Source organism: Primulina eburnea, chromosome 12 (genome assembly GCF_022965805.1).
Source record: "Primulina eburnea isolate SZY01 chromosome 12, ASM2296580v1, whole genome shotgun sequence".
NCBI classification, from domain to species: domain Eukaryota; kingdom Viridiplantae; phylum Streptophyta; class Magnoliopsida; order Lamiales; family Gesneriaceae; genus Primulina; species Primulina eburnea.
In genome coordinates, this window is record NC_133112.1 from 10,069,324 (window position 1) to 10,089,234 (window position 19,911).

Sequence of the window (19,911 nt, forward strand, 5' to 3'; positions counted from 1 at the left end):
ACAGAATCAAATCATATCAAGGTATTCAAGGATCATAGCTCAATGTGTATGTCATGTATGCCACATCAACTCAACAAATAAGGCCTATAGATATATATTTTCAATCAAACCAATCAAACATATATCATTAGATACAGATATCTGTCGTATGCTACCCGGTCGCAACATAACTCAATTCTTCGTTTTCAATTGATGTAGCTTGAAGATTTCAGTATAGAAACTCTATCTACATCAACAACATATTCACTTCAATCAATAACATCATTCAAAATCAACAATATAAGTTTCAAATATCTTTTGAAACTTTAAAATTTCATATCAAATTGAAATCATAACATAATTCAATTTCGACTTCAAAACTTAGTTTCTTGTCGGTTATTCTACCGCATATATAATCAGAATTAATAACAACTGACAAATAAATCTTCAATCTCAACCCAACGATTAAAATTCCCTAATTATAATAAATTGTGAATTCAAAATAACATCATTATAATCATCTCTTCTTCGTTAAAAGCATACATTATTCAACAATCTTCAATTTCTATATGATTTAACAATTTATCGGATTTATTCCAAAAATCGATGAATTTCAAATATCACAATAAATTTAAAATTTATACCTCAAATCGAAGACCTCGTGTCAACGATCTCAGAACTGAATTCGGTTCGTCGATTGGACAAACTGATAAGTCACAAGATTGAAAAGAAAATCAAGAACCCTTATTTCTCTCTTCTCCCCTTTCTTCTGTATCTTTCTAAAACTTTCTGTTGAATGATAAATTCATTCAACTAACTTCACATTTATCTTTCAATAATATAATATAATATATATTATTTAACACTTTAATACCGGTATATCCCTTCGAACCAGTCAAACGATTAATTTTTCCAAACTCAAAACATGAAAGTTTTAGTACTATGTATTAGCTTTCCAATGAAATTGGTCTCATTTCATTTGGACTAATACTCAGACAATTATGCTGAAAAACATAACATGTGTCACTAATTACCATTTTTCCATTAAAATTAATTCATTATTTTTAAACTTATTTACAAAAATGCCATCAAAATAAATTTAATATTTTTCAACTTATTTACAAAAATGGTATCAAAACTATTTTAAAAGTTGTTGAACTATTGTTTATTCTCGGGGTCTGACACTTATACACCTCACTTAAGCCTTTTAAACCCTCATAAATTCACCACTTTCGATGTCCCTACCATTGCAACCCCTTCATGCATCAATAGCAAGAGCTTTAAATCATAAAAACTAAAGTTCTTGGCATAATATGACATAAAAAAAGAATATAATGCAAGGGATCATATTTCTTTCATGCAAACATGCATCAAACATATAATGTGGTGTGATGGATGAGAAAAATAAAGATTAATGCGTGCCTTTGCGTATTTCACGCACGAAAAATGATTGGCGATGCGAGGGACGTGGAGAAGAGGCGAAGGAAGAATCCTTGCTGAAATTTTGAACTACTGTCATGAGTTTCCCCTTGAAAACGTGCTGGTGTGTGTGATTTTGTGCTAGTGGAAGAGTCCTTGTGCTTTGTGTGATGTGTGCGTGTGTTTCAAATGTTGAGTTAGGGTTTAGGGCCTTGTTTATAAAATAAAATACATGACACAAGTCTAGGCCCAATAACATGAATATAATAGACCCATTAAGCCCATTAGATTATAATTAAAATATTTTGTTTAGGTTGTTTTTCGAAAATATTAACCGAGCCTCCAAAAAGTTCAGATTCTCGTCAAAAATCGAATATCGTTTTAAAATACAACTTGACGCGTGAAAACACCTCAAAAGTTTCCATTTTCAAAAATACCATATAAAATTTACCGTGTATTAAACAATTAATATAATTATTTAATAAAAATATTTTCCTTCATATGGTCTCCGATGTCTGTTTTTCGATCGCGTCTCGAATAACTTTTAAAACACAATTTTATGCATTATAGTAGAAAATCATACTTTAACATGTAAACATGTCTACCACATTTAATTCAAGCAATTAAGACAATTTAATTAAAATAGGTAAGAAATTTGATAACTTACATGCATGTGGTTCACGCGGAACTTCAAATTTTCGGGACGTTACATAAATACTATATTTTCTTAAATAATAAAAAAAATAATAATAAATCAATCAAAAAAAGTTATTCTAGAAAAATTTTGGCTCACGCTTAATATATATATTCATAGCATTCAAGACTATAATTCGAGCTTAAAAGCACAAACTTTCACTAATGTATTATTCGATCTACTAGAGATCGGTTGTGCTAAGTAGTTACGTATCAGTTGAGTACATATAAACTATATTGAAACTAAGAGTTTCGGTTTGGCATTGTTAAGTCCAAAACTGAAATTTCAAAACATCCACAAATCTTGTGTCCCCTAATTTCAGTTTATATTCTATCTGTCATTCAATTCTTTCTGCACTTTCATTAGTTAACTGATTGATATTGACAAACAAGATTCCTGAATTTAGTTTATCACTAAACTAATTCATTATTCGAAGAAGTTGTGAAAACCGTTGAGTATTTATTCAACCCCTTCTAAACATTTCTTCACTCCCAATCAATCCTAACAATATGTGATCGAATTCTTGAAATATTCATTTGGTTCCACTGACCCAAGTTTTGTGGCACCCCTGACGATCAACAAGGTGAAGAATGGCTAATCAAAATATAAATGATTTTTTTTCTATTCTTAAATATTTTGAGGAACATAAATTAACTTTGCAGTGTATCATTTTGAGGGAGCAACACATAACTAATGGAGAGTCATTGATCACCAGTGGAAGAAAAGAAACAGTCCCAAAATATTGACTAAATTTATGCGGAATTTTGAGGAAAAAATACGCAACCCAATTAATAATCAACACACGAAAATGTGAATTCATGGAACTAGTTCAAGGTTCTTGAACCTTGGCACAATACAAAGTGGGATTTCACCATTTGCTTCACTATGCTCCTCATTACATGAAAGATGAGGCAAGAAAGACAGAGAAATTTTTCCAAGGCCTCAACCTTGATATTCTTTGGGCAACCTTATTTTTTGAAGCCTCAAATTATAGATCTGTTGTCAACCAAGCATTGCGCCTAGAGGTAGAGATCCAGCTGTTGAAACAAAAAGTTAAAAAATCAATAAGACACCTAACTCCATGGAAACTAGTAATCAGAAAAGAAGTCGTGGAAAAGAGGCCCAATTGGAACCACATGAGAAAACCTCGAGAAAAATGATTCAAGGAAACTCAAACATCAACTACAGTAGAAGAAATATGGGAAATGTGTGGTCCGTGGAAATGACCAACATCGTGTTGAAGACTGCCCGAACAAGAAGAAAAAATCCCCACTCGCACCTAAGATCAAAATTTCAGCTCGAGCATACGTCCTCAATGGGAAGGAATATGGTGTTAACCACGCAATGGAATATTGACAAGCGAGACACTCAAGGTTGACATAACTTCTATCAAGCTTGTACAACCGAAATAAGGTACTCTTAACAATGAATAAATATTTTATTAATTTTGTGTCATAATATTATGAATGAAGGTGATGAGAAAAAATAGACAGAAAGATTTGGGATTTTCCCATCACTTAAGAGAATCTTGGAACCTGATTCTTTTAAAGGTGGAGATTGTCACCCAAAAAATTTGAAGATGTTTTGTTAAAATTTAATTAATGAATTTAAATAAATAAATAAAATATTTATTCAAACAAAAGTTTGACATACATAAATAATTTTTCTGCACATTAATCTACTTAAGGGCCAGTTTGGTAGGTAGTATAAATGTAGGATTGATTAATAATATTTTGTTTGCTATAATTTTTAGATATGAGATTGACTATTTGTTTGACAATTTTACTGTTTGTGTGGGAGAATAAATCCATGCAATGGAGATTGATAGAAACAATCCGGCTACCCCAAAAAGTTTAATCACCAAAATACCCATGATTGTAATAAATATCCAACTTGCAAGTGGTCTTCTCTACGTCATTGTCCAAAATTCTTACGAAGAGTGGTGCCTTTGACCTCTGTTGAAGAAGTTAGAAATCGAAAGGTAACAACCAAATCCCCATTTCTAGCATAGATATGAAGTAATTTCAAGCTTTCTCGAAGGTAAAACTTGATAAATTTCTGCTTCGAAGCTATGTGTAATTATCGAGGTTGAAACTGTTGCATAACGCCTTGCGCCGTAGATGTATGAACAATTTATTGTTTTCTATTTTCGCTTTCTTCTGCAAATGTATTGTACAAACTGATTATTTAATGTGGTCGCTTGTTCGGTGTGTTCTTGTATTGTGCTAAGAATTTATTTTTTTAAAAAAATAAACCAAAAAATTGGAGCTCGTCTTACAGTGTAGTAGAAATTGGTTGGCTTTTTTTCTTGGGCTGTTGTGCAACAAATATCTTTTTTTGTAACTTGTAGAATTTTTGTGTAATGGTACTGATGTCTTTTGGCTTTTTTTCTTGGGCTGTTGTGCAACAAATATCTTTTTTTGTAACTTGTAGAATTTTTGTGTAATGGTACTGATGTCTTTGATATACAAGAGTTATAATTTATTAAAAAAAATTTCGGAGATTTGTTAACTCATATATTGGCTTGATCTAAATTTTTTTTATATTTGGTAAGTAAGAGTGCAAAATGGACCGTAGACGTCATAACATTAGAGTTTTCCTGCAGCTACACCAATTGATGATCCGTACAATTTTTATGGTATGTATTTTAACACGAAATCGCACGAGATTACTCGCCGAACGACGTCGTCAAGCATGTAGAACGTCAGCTTTGTACAGTATGACGGGAAGACTGAATGCACAAATGAACCATTTGAGAAGAATTATTGAAACCAGAGATGTTCAATGTGTGATAAATTTGAGGATGAATAGAAATTCATTTGCACAACTATGTTACTTGTTAACTTACGTCGGGGGGCTTGATCATTCTAGATACCTTAGGACTGAAGAAAAGGTGGCTATGTTTTTGTCCATTTTGGCGCATCATAAAAAAACCGAGTGATCGGACATTATTATGTAAGAAGTGGTCAAACAATCAACACAAATTTGGGGTCATCACTGAAGCTCCATCCTATACTGCTTGTGAAATCTTCCCCTATCGATGAAACCTACACCGACGAGACGTGGAAATGGTTCAAGGTAATATGAACATTTGGTCAATACTACTTATTAAAAATGTTATTTATAATGTTGTACGTACAATACATTTTAGTAGACATCCTGATACATATTACTCATAATTTTGTGACTTATTTTGCAGGGTTGTGTTGGTGCGTTGGATGGTACATATATAAATGTGAATGTGCCTCTTGTAGAGAAAGGAAAGTATAGAACCAGAAAAGGAACCATAGCCGTGAATGTTTTGGGAGTGTGCATGAAACATCCCGTGTTCTTGTGTTTAAAATGTACTAGGAATTTTTTTTTTTTAAATTCGGACCGCCCATGAAAATATTTTACTAAAATATTTTGCCCATGATCTAGAACATTCGCTAGCTAGCATTTTAAAATCAAGTGAATAGACATGAAGGATTAAATCATCGCATGAGTTACCAAACCTAAAAAGCAATATCCGTGAAACATATTCTCCTCTCCAAAACCACTCAAAAGCATAAATAAAGGGTTTTTAAAAATATTTTAACGTAACATTATAACCCATAATCATGAGTGCGGAAAATCGTAGAAGCGCTGGTCCTCGGGTTGTGTGCACCTTCAGTCCAGTCATCTCATGCGTCAAGTCCTCCCTCACCCTCACCTGCATCCATCACACCTAGTGAGTCTAAAGACTCAACACACCAAATCTTTGTAACGAGTAATAGATATAAAATCCCATGCAACAGTGAAAATACTTTTACGTAAAATAACCTTTTCGTGATATGCATGACATGAACCTTACCTTTACCTTTTCCTTGATCATAACATAACATGATAACATGACATAATAGCATGGCGTGATTCTTTTCATGATCATAACTTTATCTTTTCCTTGATTGAATTCAGATCATTAATTGTGACTTTCCTGACGTGACATGACATGACATGACATGACATGACGATGGTACCATCTACATGAAACCACAGTACTGGGCGGCGGGGACATCAGCGACACAGGATCGTCGACTGAGCCTTGGCCTATTCTTGATCATAACCCCAAATCCTCAAATCCTCATAGTCACAATTACTTCACTTTCATCAATATTTTCATGTTTTCATCACCTTATAAAATCATGCATGAATATATTTTCTTTTGAAACCAAGCATGCACCATGTATTTTAAATGTCAACTTAAATCATAAAATTTCATGGACATTTAAAATAAATCATAAATAAATCATGAACATCTCATAAGCATTTAACAATGATCATAATATCATAAAAACAGCATTTAGGGCACTGCCATGACCGTTACTAATTTTAGGTGTAAAAAGACCGTTTTACCCCTAATCGACAATTTCGTTTCTGACTTTTTTCTTGATTTCATGAGTCTAACATGTCCCAAATAAACACTTAAGCTTATAAGAATTTTCTCGTAATTTTATTTGGCATAAAAACTTAGACTTTTCAATTTATCTTTTATTAGTTATTTTAACGGTGTTTTAATCCCGAAAAATACCAAACTTTAATATAAAATTCCTAAATTCTAAATTTAGTCTTTTTATATTATTTTACCCCTTATGGATCACGACTCGACCCCCGTGAGTCGTTTTCCAAATTTTCTTCGTTTTAGAACTCAATTTGGCACCTAAACTTCGACCCCGAGCCATCTCTTAAATTTATCGAGTTACCCCCGAACCATATCGAGCCAACACTTGACCAACATCCTAAGTTAGGCTACTGGACACTAGGAACCCACGGCCCATGCCCCTGGACAAGAAACCGAAGCCCAAAAGATTTCAGTACTTGCTGGTCGAGACTTGGTGACACACTAGGACTCTTAATCTTAAGCTTAGGACCTTGCCACCCACGCAGCCCTTAAACCAACCCACGGTGCACTCTCCTAGGGACCTACGGTCAAGCCCTGACCCAGCCCAGCCCACTGGACCGAGCCTCTTCTCCCAGAAACCAGCGTCACCTTCGGAAGCAGGAAACGTTCTCGGGTAGGAGTCCCTCACGCAAGGGACTCTTCGCCGTCTCTCAGATCGCGTCCTAGCATGGATAGGACTCTCGCCCTAGTCTCCTACACACCCCTGGCTGGCCCCTGGACAAGAGCCAACCATGCCCCTAGCCCTGAACAATTGAAACCGAGCCACAACAAGTGACAACAGTTCACGGCTGCTTTTACTCTACTATGTTCTTCTCTCCTTTTTTTTTTTCTTTTGTGTTGCAGCCGAGAGGTGTGTGATGTGAGGGATTCAAACCCATGCTAAAACCCTTCTTTAGTCTTAACCTGACCATGGCAGCCCCTAAACCGAACAATAAAAGGTTTCATGCAACAGAAAAAAAACAGCAGCCGATGATCACCATGCAATAATACGGTTTTTCTGAAAAGAGCACACAGGATATTCATGCATCCATAATTTAAACAATTACTATGACATGATGGATGAGAAAATGAGATTAGGGTGTGCTTTTGCGTCGTTAACGCACGAAATATCGATGGCGATGAAGAACGGAGAGAACCGAGCTAATTTCCTTTGAACCTTGAAAGAAAAACTGAAGCTCCTCACGGCCGAGAGCTGCTGTTGTGCCGTGGAGGAGTTTTTGGTTTTCTGAAAATTCTTTTAGCGGCATGAACGTGTGTGAGAGTGAGTGGAGTGCTTAGCTTAGGGTTTAAATCTCTTTTTAATATGTTAATTAATTGTTAAAAAGGCTTAAGGCCAAATAAATTCTTAATTAAACCCACTGGTGCAAGCTAGGCTCTTAATCAATTTATAAAATGGTTTTCATAAAAATAGTTAGTGAATTAAATAGCCGGACTGCTCAAAAGGTCGCATTTTAATTGAAAATCCAACACCGATAAAAATTAGTCTCGGCGTATAAAATCACCTCAAAATTTCTTGTTTTCAAAAATATGAGAAAACCATCACCCTTATATTAAATAATTAAAATTAACTATTTAATAAAACATTTTACATTTTTCAGCCTTTGGTCTCCGTTCTTCGATCGTCACCTGAATATCCTTTTAAAAATACAGTTTAATGCAACCATGCAGAAAATCTATTTTAAACATGTCAAAATGCACCACATAAATAATTCATGCAATTAAAACATTTAATTAAAAATGCAAAAGAATTTAATAATTGCATGCATATGGTTCGCGTGGACTTTAAATTTTTGGGGCGTTACAATCTTCCCCCCTTAAATTGAATTTCGTCCTCGAAATTCGCTTATCCTTAATAACCCAAAGTTTAGATTTAGTTCTAATATTTCAAAAACCCAAGCTTCTGCTGCGCTTACTCTGATAAAACTTAAATTCTAAAATAACTATTCCCTTCTAAATCCTTATTTGCAAATGGCAACTTAAAAAGACCCATAATTACTTAATGCTATACTATTATACCCTCGAATTTCCATTTTTCTTAAAATTCCCATTAATAAAAGATGGATAACCAAACTTATCGTATATTATTTTCCTTATTTTATACCCAAAATGTTCATCAATTTATCATATTTCAATCTTAAAATCCCAAACGAATCCGTTGACGCTTAGATTTTCAAGCCTAATATTGATTTATTCTTAGAAACCCTTGATTAACATTCCGTATAACATTATAACCCAAGATGTCCCACGGTTCTAAATATTCTTAAAAGTCTAAATCCTAAAAATTCTTATCATTTAGACCATTTAATTATCGCTTAATTCCAAACTAGTCCCCAAATTTCTTAATAATTGCAAATTTATTTCTTAATTTCCTCAAAAATTACCCAATAGGTGCTTTATTTTGAAAATCCTACAATTAATCCCATAAGTTTTTGGCATTCTTAAGTTTCCTTCTACAGTTTCCCATAACATAATTTCAAAATTTTTAAACTTATTCACCCAAAAATCAATTCTCATAATCCATCTTACCTTTCATCAAACTAAAAATCACAATTTATACATTTTCTTACTTCCCGAGATAATCGCATTTTTCGAATAATTATTACTTATGAGTAATTCCCAAAATTAATTCAACTAATAACCATGAATCGTAATTTTTTTTCTTAGAAAATATACGTGTCCCAAAAATCATTCATAATGTTCATGATCAACTTATAGCCCAACAAAGTAGAACGTCAATACTAAAATCCAAAAATCACATAGTCCAATTCCACCACAAACCAACATGCGTTAACATAAAATAATTTTTTATTCCGCAACGTAACACGTATAAAAATCATGAAGCATATAATCTTTTAGCATAACAAAGTCATGCAACTATGCAGGATGAAAATCGTTTACCATGCAACCTTAAACACCAACGTCATTCACTTCAAAACGTGTATGCACATGTAGCTTAAACATATAGATCATGTAGACGTGTAGGTAACATCATAAAATCATATAAAGCATGTAAACTTACAACTTTGAGGCTTGACGACTGATCTTCCCGGCGCTGATGGTGGCACAACCCTTTACAGAACCATTGGCTCTGATACCAACTGAAACGTCCCGTGTTCTTGTGTTTAAAATGTACTAGGAATTTTTTTTTTTTAAATTCGGACCGCCCATGAAAATATTTTACTAAAATATTTTGCCCATGATCTAGAACATTCGCTAGCTAGCATTTTAAAATCAAGTGAATAGACATGAAGGATTAAATCATCGCATGAGTTACCAAACCTAAAAAGCAATATCCGTGAAACATATTCTCCTCTCCAAAACCACTCAAAAGCATAAATAAAGGGTTTTTAAAAATATTTTAACGTAACATTATAACCCATAATCATGAGTGCGGAAAATCGTAGAAGCGCTGGTCCTCGGGTTGTGTGCACCTTCAGTCCAGTCATCTCATGCGTCAAGTCCTCCCTCACCCTCACCTGCATCCATCACACCTAGTGAGTCTAAAGACTCAACACACCAAATCTTTGAAACGAGTAATAGATATAAAATCCCATGCAACAGTGAAAATACTTTTACGTAAAATAACCTTTTCGTGATATGCATGACATGAACCTTACCTTTACCTTTTCCTTGATCATAACATAACATGATAACATGACATAATAGCATGGCGTGATTCTTTTCATGATCATAACTTTATCTTTTCCTTGATTGAATTCAGATCATTAATTGTGACTTTCCTGACGTGACATGACATGACATGACATGACGATGGTACCATCTACATGAAACCACAGTACTGGGCGGCGGGGACATCAGCGACACAGGATCGTCAACTGAGCCTTGGCCTATTCTTGATCATAACCTCAAATCCTCAAATCCTCATAGTCACAATTACTTCACTTTCATCAATATTTTCATGTTTTCATCACCTTATAAAATCATGCATGAATATATTTTCTTTTGAAACCAAGCATGCACCATGTATTTTAAATGTCAACTTAAATCATAAAATTTCATGGACATTTAAAATAAATCATAAATAAATCATGAACATCTCATAAGCATTTAACAATGATCATAATATCATAAAAACAGCATTTAGGGCACTGCCATGACCGTTACTAATTTTAGGTGTAAAAAGACCGTTTTACCCCTAATCGACAATTTCGTTTCTGACTTTTTTCTTGATTTCATGAGTCTAACATGTCCCAAATAAACATTTAAGCTTATAAGAATTTTCTCGTAATTTTATTTGGCATAAAAACTTAGACTTTTCAATTTATCTTTTATTAGTTATTTTAACGGTGTTTTAATCCCGAAAAATACCAAACTTTAATATAAAATTCCTAAATTCTAAATTTAGTCTTTTTATATTATTTTACCCCTTATGGATCACGACTCGACCCCCGTGAGTCGTTTTCCAAATTTTCTTCGTTTTAGAACTCAATTTGGCACCTAAACTTCGACCCCGAGCCATCTCTTAAATTTATCGAGTTACCCCCGAACCATATCGAGCCAACACTTGACCAACATCCTAAGTTAGGCTACTGGACACTAGGAACCCACGGCCCATGCCCCTGGACAAGAAACCGAAGCCCAAAAGATTTCAGTACTTGCTGGTCGAGACTTGGTGACACACTAGGACTCTTAATCTTAAGCTTAGGACCTTGCCACCCACGCAGCCCTTAAACCAACCCACGGTGCACTCTCCTAGGGACCTACGGTCAAGCCCTGACCCAGCCCAGCCCACTGGACCGAGCCTCTTCTCCCAGAAACCAGCGTCACCTTCGGAAGCAGGAAACGTTCTCGGGTAGGAGTCCCTCACGCAAGGGACTCTTCGCCGTCTCTCAGATCGCGTCCTAGCATGGATAGGACTCTCGCCCTAGTCTCCTACACACCCCTGGCTGGCCCCTGGACAAGAGCCAACCATGCCCCTAGCCCTGAACAATTGAAACCGAGCCACAACAAGTGACAACAGTTCACGGCTGCTTTTACTCTACTATGTTCTTCTCTCCTTTTTTTTTTCTTTTGTGTTGCAGCCGAGAGGTGTGTGATGTGAGGGATTCAAACCCATGCTAAAACCCTTCTTTAGTCTTAACCTGACCATGGCAGCCCATAAACCGAACAATAAAAGGTTTCATGCAACAGAAAAAAAACAGCAGCCGATGATCACCATGCAATAATACGGTTTTTCTGAAAAGAGCACACGGGATATTCATGCATCCATAATTTAAACAATTACTATGACATGATGGATGAGAAAAGGAGATTAGGGTGTGCCTTTGCGTCGTTAACGCACGAAATATCGATGGCGATGAAGAACGGAGAGAACCGAGCTAATTTCCTTTGAACCTTGAAAGAAAAACTGAAGCTCCTCACGGCCGAGAGCTGCTGTTGTGCCGTGGAGGAGTTTTTGGTTTTCTGAAAATTCTTTTAGCGGCGTGAACGTGTGTGAGAGTGAGTGGAGTGCTTAGCTTAGGGTTTAAATCTCTTTTTAATATGTTAATTAATTGTTAAAAAGGCTTAAGGCCAAATAAACTCTTAATTAAGCCCACTGGTGCAAGCTAGGCTCTTAATCAATTTATAAAATGGTTTTCATAAAAATAGTTAGTGAATTAAATAGCCGGACTGCTCAAAAGGTCGCATTTTAATTGAAAATCCAACACCGATAAAAATTAGTCTCGGCGTATAAAATCACCTCAAAATTTCTTGTTTTCAAAAATATGAGAAAACCATCACCCTTATATTAAATAATTAAAATTAACTATTTAATAAAACATTTTACATTTTTCAGCCTTTGGTCTCCGTTCTTCGATCGTCACCTGAATATCCTTTTAAAAATACAGTTTAATGCAACCATGCAGAAAATCTATTTTAAACATGTCAAAATGCACCACATAAATAATTCATGCAATTAAAACATTTAATTAAAAATGCAAAAGAATTTAATAATTGCATGCATATGGTTCGCGTGGACTTTAAATTTTTGGGGCGTTACAGTGCAATCGATATATGAACTTCATTTACGCGCATTGTGGGTGGGAAGGATCAGCATCGGATTCTCGAGTTCTTCGTGACGCATTATCACGTGATGACGGAATTAAAGTTGAAAGAGGTTAAAATATTGTTTAATGTAGTCATATTATTTCACAGTTCTTTTTCCTTAGATTCGTGTTGCATTAATTATTTTATTTCAAATTTTTTAACAAAAAATATGCCTTTGATGGTAGGTTGTTACTATTTGTGCGACAATTGATATGCAAACGTCCAGGGATTCTTGACTCCATATAGAAGAGTACCATACCGTAGGGATGCTTGGGGCAATCGCCCAAATGCTCCATAGAATTATAAAGAATTCTTCACTTGGAGACACAACAAAGCTAGTAACGTGATTGAAAGAGCTTTTGGGTTGCTTATGAAAAGATGGGCTATTCTGCGCAGTCCTTCTTTCTACCCACTAAAAACTCATAACAGAATCATAATGGCTTGCATTTTGTTACACAAACTTCATCCGATCTCAAATGGCGGATAATCTTGTTGACGAGATTGAAGAAGAGAAATTAAGCACAACTACACAAAATGAGACTTAATTTATCAAGGATTTCAATTCCTCCGCTGTATGGGATATGTGGAGAGATAACTTTACAATGTCAATGTACCACAACTAGGACAAGTGTTTTGTGTTCTTGTTTTCGGATTGCAATCTTCATTTTCTTCGGTAGTTTCATACTAATGATGTTTGACAGAATAATTGATTTCTGAATTATGTATTGGATTAAGTGTTGTATTTTAAAATATGTTCTCAAAATTGTGTATCCATTTTTTGCAATTTAATGTAGCATATCCCATTCTAACTTATCACATTACTGTTTAACAGGTTAACATAGCAAACACATTCGAATCAATGGAGAGCACAAGTGTCAATTCGAAAGGTAAAAAAACAGACAAGTTGCGGCGTAGTTGGACAGCCCCTGAGAAGGAGGTTCTAATTGTTGCTTTGAAAGATATAATAATAAAAGGATATAAAACGGAGAACGGATTCCGTAATGGCTATTTATCATTATTGGAATCTGCATTGAGAAATTCTTTCAAAGATTCATATTTACGTGGCCATCCCCACATAACTTTCAAAATACACGTCTGGAAGAAACATTATGGATGTTTGACATCAATACTATCAAAAAATGGGATCGGTTGGAATGACACAGAGAACATGATCGATGCTACAAATGAGGCATGGGATGATAGTGAATGTAAAAAATTTAAGTGAAATGTTTAAATTTCATATGTCAAATGTTTAATCTATTAAAACGAAGATATTTCAGGTGGACAATAATGTTCGAGTTACGCGTTACAAGCGGTGACCACACTATAAAGATTGGTGCAAAATATTTGGCTATGATAGGGCAACATGTGATCGAGTGGAGACTTTTTCAGCTGTTGTTCACGATGTCTTCAATATGACTGAGCATGTACCCATTGACATGGAATTTGGCATGGAAGATTTTTACCGCCCACTTGAAGGAGATGGTGAACCAATGTCTGTAGCTCAGACGCTCCCTCACACCCAAGAGGGGTTTCAAAGGTGAGGTCAAAGAAACGCAAGCACTTAGACGAAATTGACAACCAAATTGTTGCTGCAATCAATAATTTAGATGACATCACAAAGGAGACAATGTCAAACCTCATAAAAGAAATGTCATCTGATTCGAAAATTGAAGATGCTATGGATAATGTGTTGGCCACATTAGGAACCATCCGGGAATTAAGTTCAGACGACAAAGTGCGTGTGGCGGAGCTACTAGTGGATAACCCCAAAAAACTAGCTTTGTTCTTGCGGCTTAATCTTGAAGGAAAGATAAGCTTAATTAATCGACTACTGAATCCATAAACTCACATGCTGTTGGAACTTTTCAAGTTCGCAATCTTGATTTTGATGTTAACAAAACTTGTTATTGTGTTTCTAACATATTTACTCAAGTGTGAAGTTGCAAACACAAGAAGCAAGCTGAAACTGAATTTTGCACAAACTGAATTTCTGGCGAGCTTCGGTGTTTTGATGATATCGCCCAGATGAATGATTCAAATGACAATCCGCCAATTGGACTGATTAGAAAAATCAATTTGGAACAAATCATATTACACGTCAGTTAGGCAAAATCGGATGTTATCATGGTCTAACTGATCGCTCAATTACCGAACTGATCACACGAAAATAGCAATCAGTTGTGTTTGAGCAGCTGCCGTATTTTGGTCATATCTCTCAGCTCGATTATCGAAACGAAGCGATTCAGTATGCGTTGGAAAGATAAGACAAAGATCTACAAATCATTCTGATAAGTAAAAGTATGAATCGAAGCTTACGATGCTGATAAATGACGATGAAGCTACTGGTTCTGCACAAACTGAAATCAGCTAGACTGATTTCAGCACAACAGCTGAAACTGAACCAACTGAACCAGCTGCTGACCAACCAACTGAACTGAACCAGCAGTTGACCAACTGAACTGAACCAGTTGCTGACCAGTTGAACTGAACGACCAGTTGAGTTGACTAGAGTTGACCAGTTGACCAGTCGGGAAAATGCCCAGCAAGCTGAATTTGACCGTTGCAATCTCGGAAACAGTACAGAAACTTTTCAAACGGTCATATTATCGTGTCTAACGTATATATCAGTATTGGAGCCTATAAATACAACATATTGAAGATCAAACAAGAGCTTTGGAAGTGGATTCAAAGCATGGGCAGTTAGCATGAATAAATCAGCTAGTTGAGAGCACAAGCCCTTGTGTGAGGATACATTTGAGATGTACACTGTAACTGATAAATTCTTTACACACGATCACTCACACATATACAAGAGAGTTAAAGTTCAAAGATTAGTTGAGTGAGTCTTGCACAAAGACAATAAACTTGTGTATGTAGTCTTTGCATATGAGACATTAAACAATATGCTGATTGTGAGGTGCTGCCCACAATCTTGAGTGCTAGTAGTTCTAGTTGGGTGCCGTCCTTCCGGAATGGGTTTGTACAAGTAGTTGTATAAATCAAAGTCTTCTAGTGGATCCTTCCCAAGAGGAAGAAGGGGTGATGTAGGAGTGTTTGAAATCTCCGAACATCCATAAACAAATTCATGTCTATTTGTTTATTGCATTTACTTATCATTTCCATAGTTTTAAAGATGCATTGTTGAAGCATTTTATGTCTTCTTCAAATACCAAAATATTGTATACCAAGTGTTTGATAAAATGCTTCAACTGAATATTTTTACTCATTCAACTTGCATATATTTTAAATGGTTTACAAAATATTTAATCGGTTTCTACGAAGGATTATTTCGAGTGTTTTCCGCTTGATTTCATATCAAACTTGATTTAATTCATCGATGTTCAATATTTCAAGAACCGAGCTATTGTAGCTCAACGATTACCCCCCTAACCGATCCTATCACATGCTATGTGGTACATGAACTTGATGGTTTTGTTTTTTTTTTTTTTTTGTAATGGCCCTAACTATTTTGTGTGTGGGTCTTCCCACTTTTGTATGATGATGTATAGGGTACCATATTTGGGCACATTATTATAAAACATGAGATGGATTTCAAAAACAAAGTTACATGCATGGTATGAATCGTTGTTGATGGCGTACGCATGTACAGCCAATCCGTGCATCCATTCACTCGACCAGTTGGCACTTTTGCTAGCTGTTGGCAATTGGTCCAGTGTTGGTGTATGGACATTTGCTGGTGCTATTGGTTTCCCTTGATATTTTCATATAACGGGCAAATTTTATTGTCATTTTTGTGTTTTTTTCATGTTTCCTCGTCGACGTAGATTCGTATCTGAATTTGCAGGTACAAAATGCCATCGTTTTTTGTAGAATCACTTCAACTTATTCCAAAATGCACTAGGATATGTCATTGTGGAGATTGGTAATGCTTTTTGATTCTCATAACAACTTATACATCCATACGAAATTAAAAGGAACCATAACAAGGAGGATAGAAATTGACATGCTTGTGATTGAAATAATTGAAAAGCACTTGTACTCTTTCCTCTTTAATTGTGGCATAAAACCAGGTCGGTGTTGCTCCAAGTATGGCATTTCATTTTTACTTTGTTGCCAGCTTGCAAATGCTGAATAATACATTCATGGGCAATGCACTGGAATTGTTGTGGAGATTTTAATTACCTACTGAACCACCCTATTATATTGGTTTTCTGAAGTGACCAAACACCTAAAGAATATCTCACTCAATATTCATATCGAACTTATATATGAGATTTTAACAAAGCACTATAACAAATAAACAAATAACATGGTTCAATTCGACGTAAGAGTAACTTTGGAGTTGGAATACTCAGTCGCCAAAAGTAAATTCATTGATTAGTTATACATCCACATTTAAAATTTCCTAGCTTCTCCACATGTTGTTGCAACATCCAAAAACAAAAGTTGATACAAACACCACAATGACATACGTCTACCGAACCAAACACCAATTACGATCGACCGAGTAAACCAAAATATCGATGCATACACGAGATAGTACATTTTTCAAGAGCAAAAGGGCAGCATACTTATGATATAATTGTACGAAGTTTCATGTCGAATGATCTGAGTCATCCAAGCTACTGAGTAGTACATATTCATCAGTTTCTTTCTGCCGTAAGGTTCTCTTGGAAGGATGGTCAGTGGGATGCTCGTTCGAACGTTTGTTGCATCTTTTGAAAGGTAGCATGTTAGTTTTGAAGTAGTCCTCCACTGACTTCTTGCAGGGATTGTTGTTGGTAGTGCTCATTTTTGGTAATTGTGAAACTTTGCTTGAAACAGGCTCCACTACCTTGCGCACATGAGTAGTTGCTCCTTCTTCATTAACTTGTTCATCATCCGAGATGATAATCACATCACTTTGTACTTGCTAGTTACACTTACTTCAGAAGAAGCTTTGTATGTGACAGACATTTTGGGTGGCTGTCTGCAGAATTAGCAAAAGTTGAGCAAGTAAACCGAGCTTGTATTTGTGGTGTGACCCATGAATGTGTGGTTATTTAAGCACAAAACATATTAAACATAGTTGACCAACCCAAGAATAAATGCTTGTCATTCAAAAAAGATAGAGGATCTATGGTCATAATGATTTCTTGTAGTGAACATGTGTACACAGTGTTCATTACAATTAATATGTGCAGGTAGATGCCACTCATGCTTCTTAACAGAAGACACATCTTCAACTACTACAACAACCTATATAAATTCCTCGTAAATAAGAAATGCAATTTCTGTACATAATAAAGAAATCTGAGAAGATCATTTACTAATAACGTCATACATCAAAGTAATGAAATCTGGTTTCGTTGCATTTACATTAACCAGTAACAATTTTGGGTTAAATAGATACATATTGAACATTAATGTAACGCAGATTTAAAATAAATCATATGAATGCTTACCTTATATAACAATTTATGAACCCCCTCCAAAGGTTAACTCGACCCTACCCCTGCAGGCAGTGCTCTCACAGGATCTCAGCCATTGATTTTACATGGTGATTAAATTTAGGCCTTTGATCACTTCATGGGGTGTATGTGTGTTTAAATCTGGGCCTTTGATCACCTCATGGGGACAGTGCCTCACAAGGTAGGGTGAAATGAACCCCCTCCAAAAATGTAGACTCCTCACCGAAGCACCATTGAAGAGAAACAGTTGTCAAATAATCGATATAAAACTACAGCATGTACAATATTTTGGATTAAACGAACCAATATGTCAAATGGGAGAACATTAAAAACATATTTGCAATGAAATTACTTACCCTTCACTACTATGTGAGGTTCAATGATACACGTATTCACTTCTGTTGTATATTTGACTGACACAATATACATGCTCAGATTCGCAAACAAAGAACTCAAGATAAATAAAAAATCAGAAAATTGTTCATAATGAAATAACGAACCATGAACAAAGCCAAATAAATAAGTCAACTAAAAACTTGTTCGTAGAACTTGCACCCGAGACATATGTTTCATATTTGAAAAGTTATGCAAGTACATGTCATAGAGTTGGACGCAACAAATTTAAGACACCAGTACTTATACAAAATGCAATAGATCATAATCTAAATATAAGAACTGTAATGAGGACGAAAAGAACGATGATCAACGCACATATGAACCCAAAGCAACAACAAACATGATCACGTGAAAACTGTGTGCTCTTCATGCCATTACTCGGTATCTCATATCTTGTACATGACATGCCATGGTCCATTTCAGAATATTGGTTGCTGGCATGTGCATCAGCTTCTTTCGGACGACGAGCATATGGCCCCGAGGATGAGTTCATTGACTCTTTCTTACAAAACATTGGGGTACTAGTATGACACGAATGATCTTCCAAATTAGTTGCATGGTTTTCAGATTTATACGACTGCTCCTTGGTGGGTGACACATTCTGTCCATGGTACTCAAGATACCAAGAGAAAATTTTCTGATGTTTGAGACATGCGGGACATATATAGTAATAGTGACCAGGACGAGTAGAGTAATCCCCAGATTTGCGTAATATCATTTCCCCGTTTCCACAATCGCACTGTGGTGGTGTCTTCAGTTCCATGATACGTACAGATCAGTACCTCAGATTTGAAACCTTCGTATGCAGATTCACAAATTCTATTTCTGTTGGATGAGTAATTCAAGTTACGTATTTGTACATCTTTCTTGTAAAGTTTGTTTCCAGAAATTTTTTGATCCGACAACAGAGTCGGAAAAAATTATGATTCAAAACACATTCTTTTAGCTCTTTCATAATAGCATTTAAATACTACAAATTTAGATGACTCAAAAATTAATGAGAGAAGAGCCATAACAGGATGCAAAACTAATAAATTTTAACAAAGACATACATAAAAAAATGCTTCCGTTGTGACTAAAGTGTTCAAATTGGTTTTTGTTAAACTCGGAAGTACAATATTACTTGAATAACAATTACGAAAATTACTCACAATACCTTCTTCTCACACGTAACTCTTACTTTATACCAATGGATCGAACGACGTTTGTGCAAATAAGTTCAAATCTCACATGTAAGAGAGAAAATTTGAACTCACAAAAATATGCTCTAGCATTTTCTTGCCTCTTCAGTTCACATCTTTCACGGATCTCAACTCATCTTTAAATCCTCCGAACGACCGAAAGGAATAGGGTTTCCAATTGGCGTCTGATTTTTGGGAGAACAAGCCGTAGGTTTGGGGACGAAAAACGATATTGGAAAATAAAATAAATATTAAGATCAAGGGTATTTTGGTCCTTAGTACACTTATCATGAATTTATCTATCTCTTAAATTTCACACCACACATAATATTACATAACTCTTAAATTAAATATCTTATC

General features: G+C 35.3%; 2 long non-coding RNA genes across 2 annotated transcripts; one reads left to right on the forward strand and one right to left on the reverse strand.

Moving 5' to 3' along the window:
- The first annotated feature begins 12,514 nt into the window (after positions 1-12,514).
- Positions 12,515-13,312, forward strand: LOC140808145 (uncharacterized). Its single transcript, XR_012112823.1, has 2 exons — positions 12,515-12,630; positions 12,746-13,312. It is a non-coding gene; the product is annotated as an uncharacterized lncRNA (long non-coding RNA).
- Positions 13,313-16,934: 3,622 nt separating this feature from the next.
- Positions 16,935-19,751, reverse strand: LOC140807887 (uncharacterized). The gene is made up of 3 exons (XR_012112774.1): positions 19,527-19,751; positions 17,969-19,195; positions 16,935-17,493 (listed from the first exon to the last, which is right to left on the reverse strand). It is a non-coding gene; the product is annotated as an uncharacterized lncRNA (long non-coding RNA).
- Between the last annotated feature and the right edge of the window lie 160 nt (positions 19,752-19,911).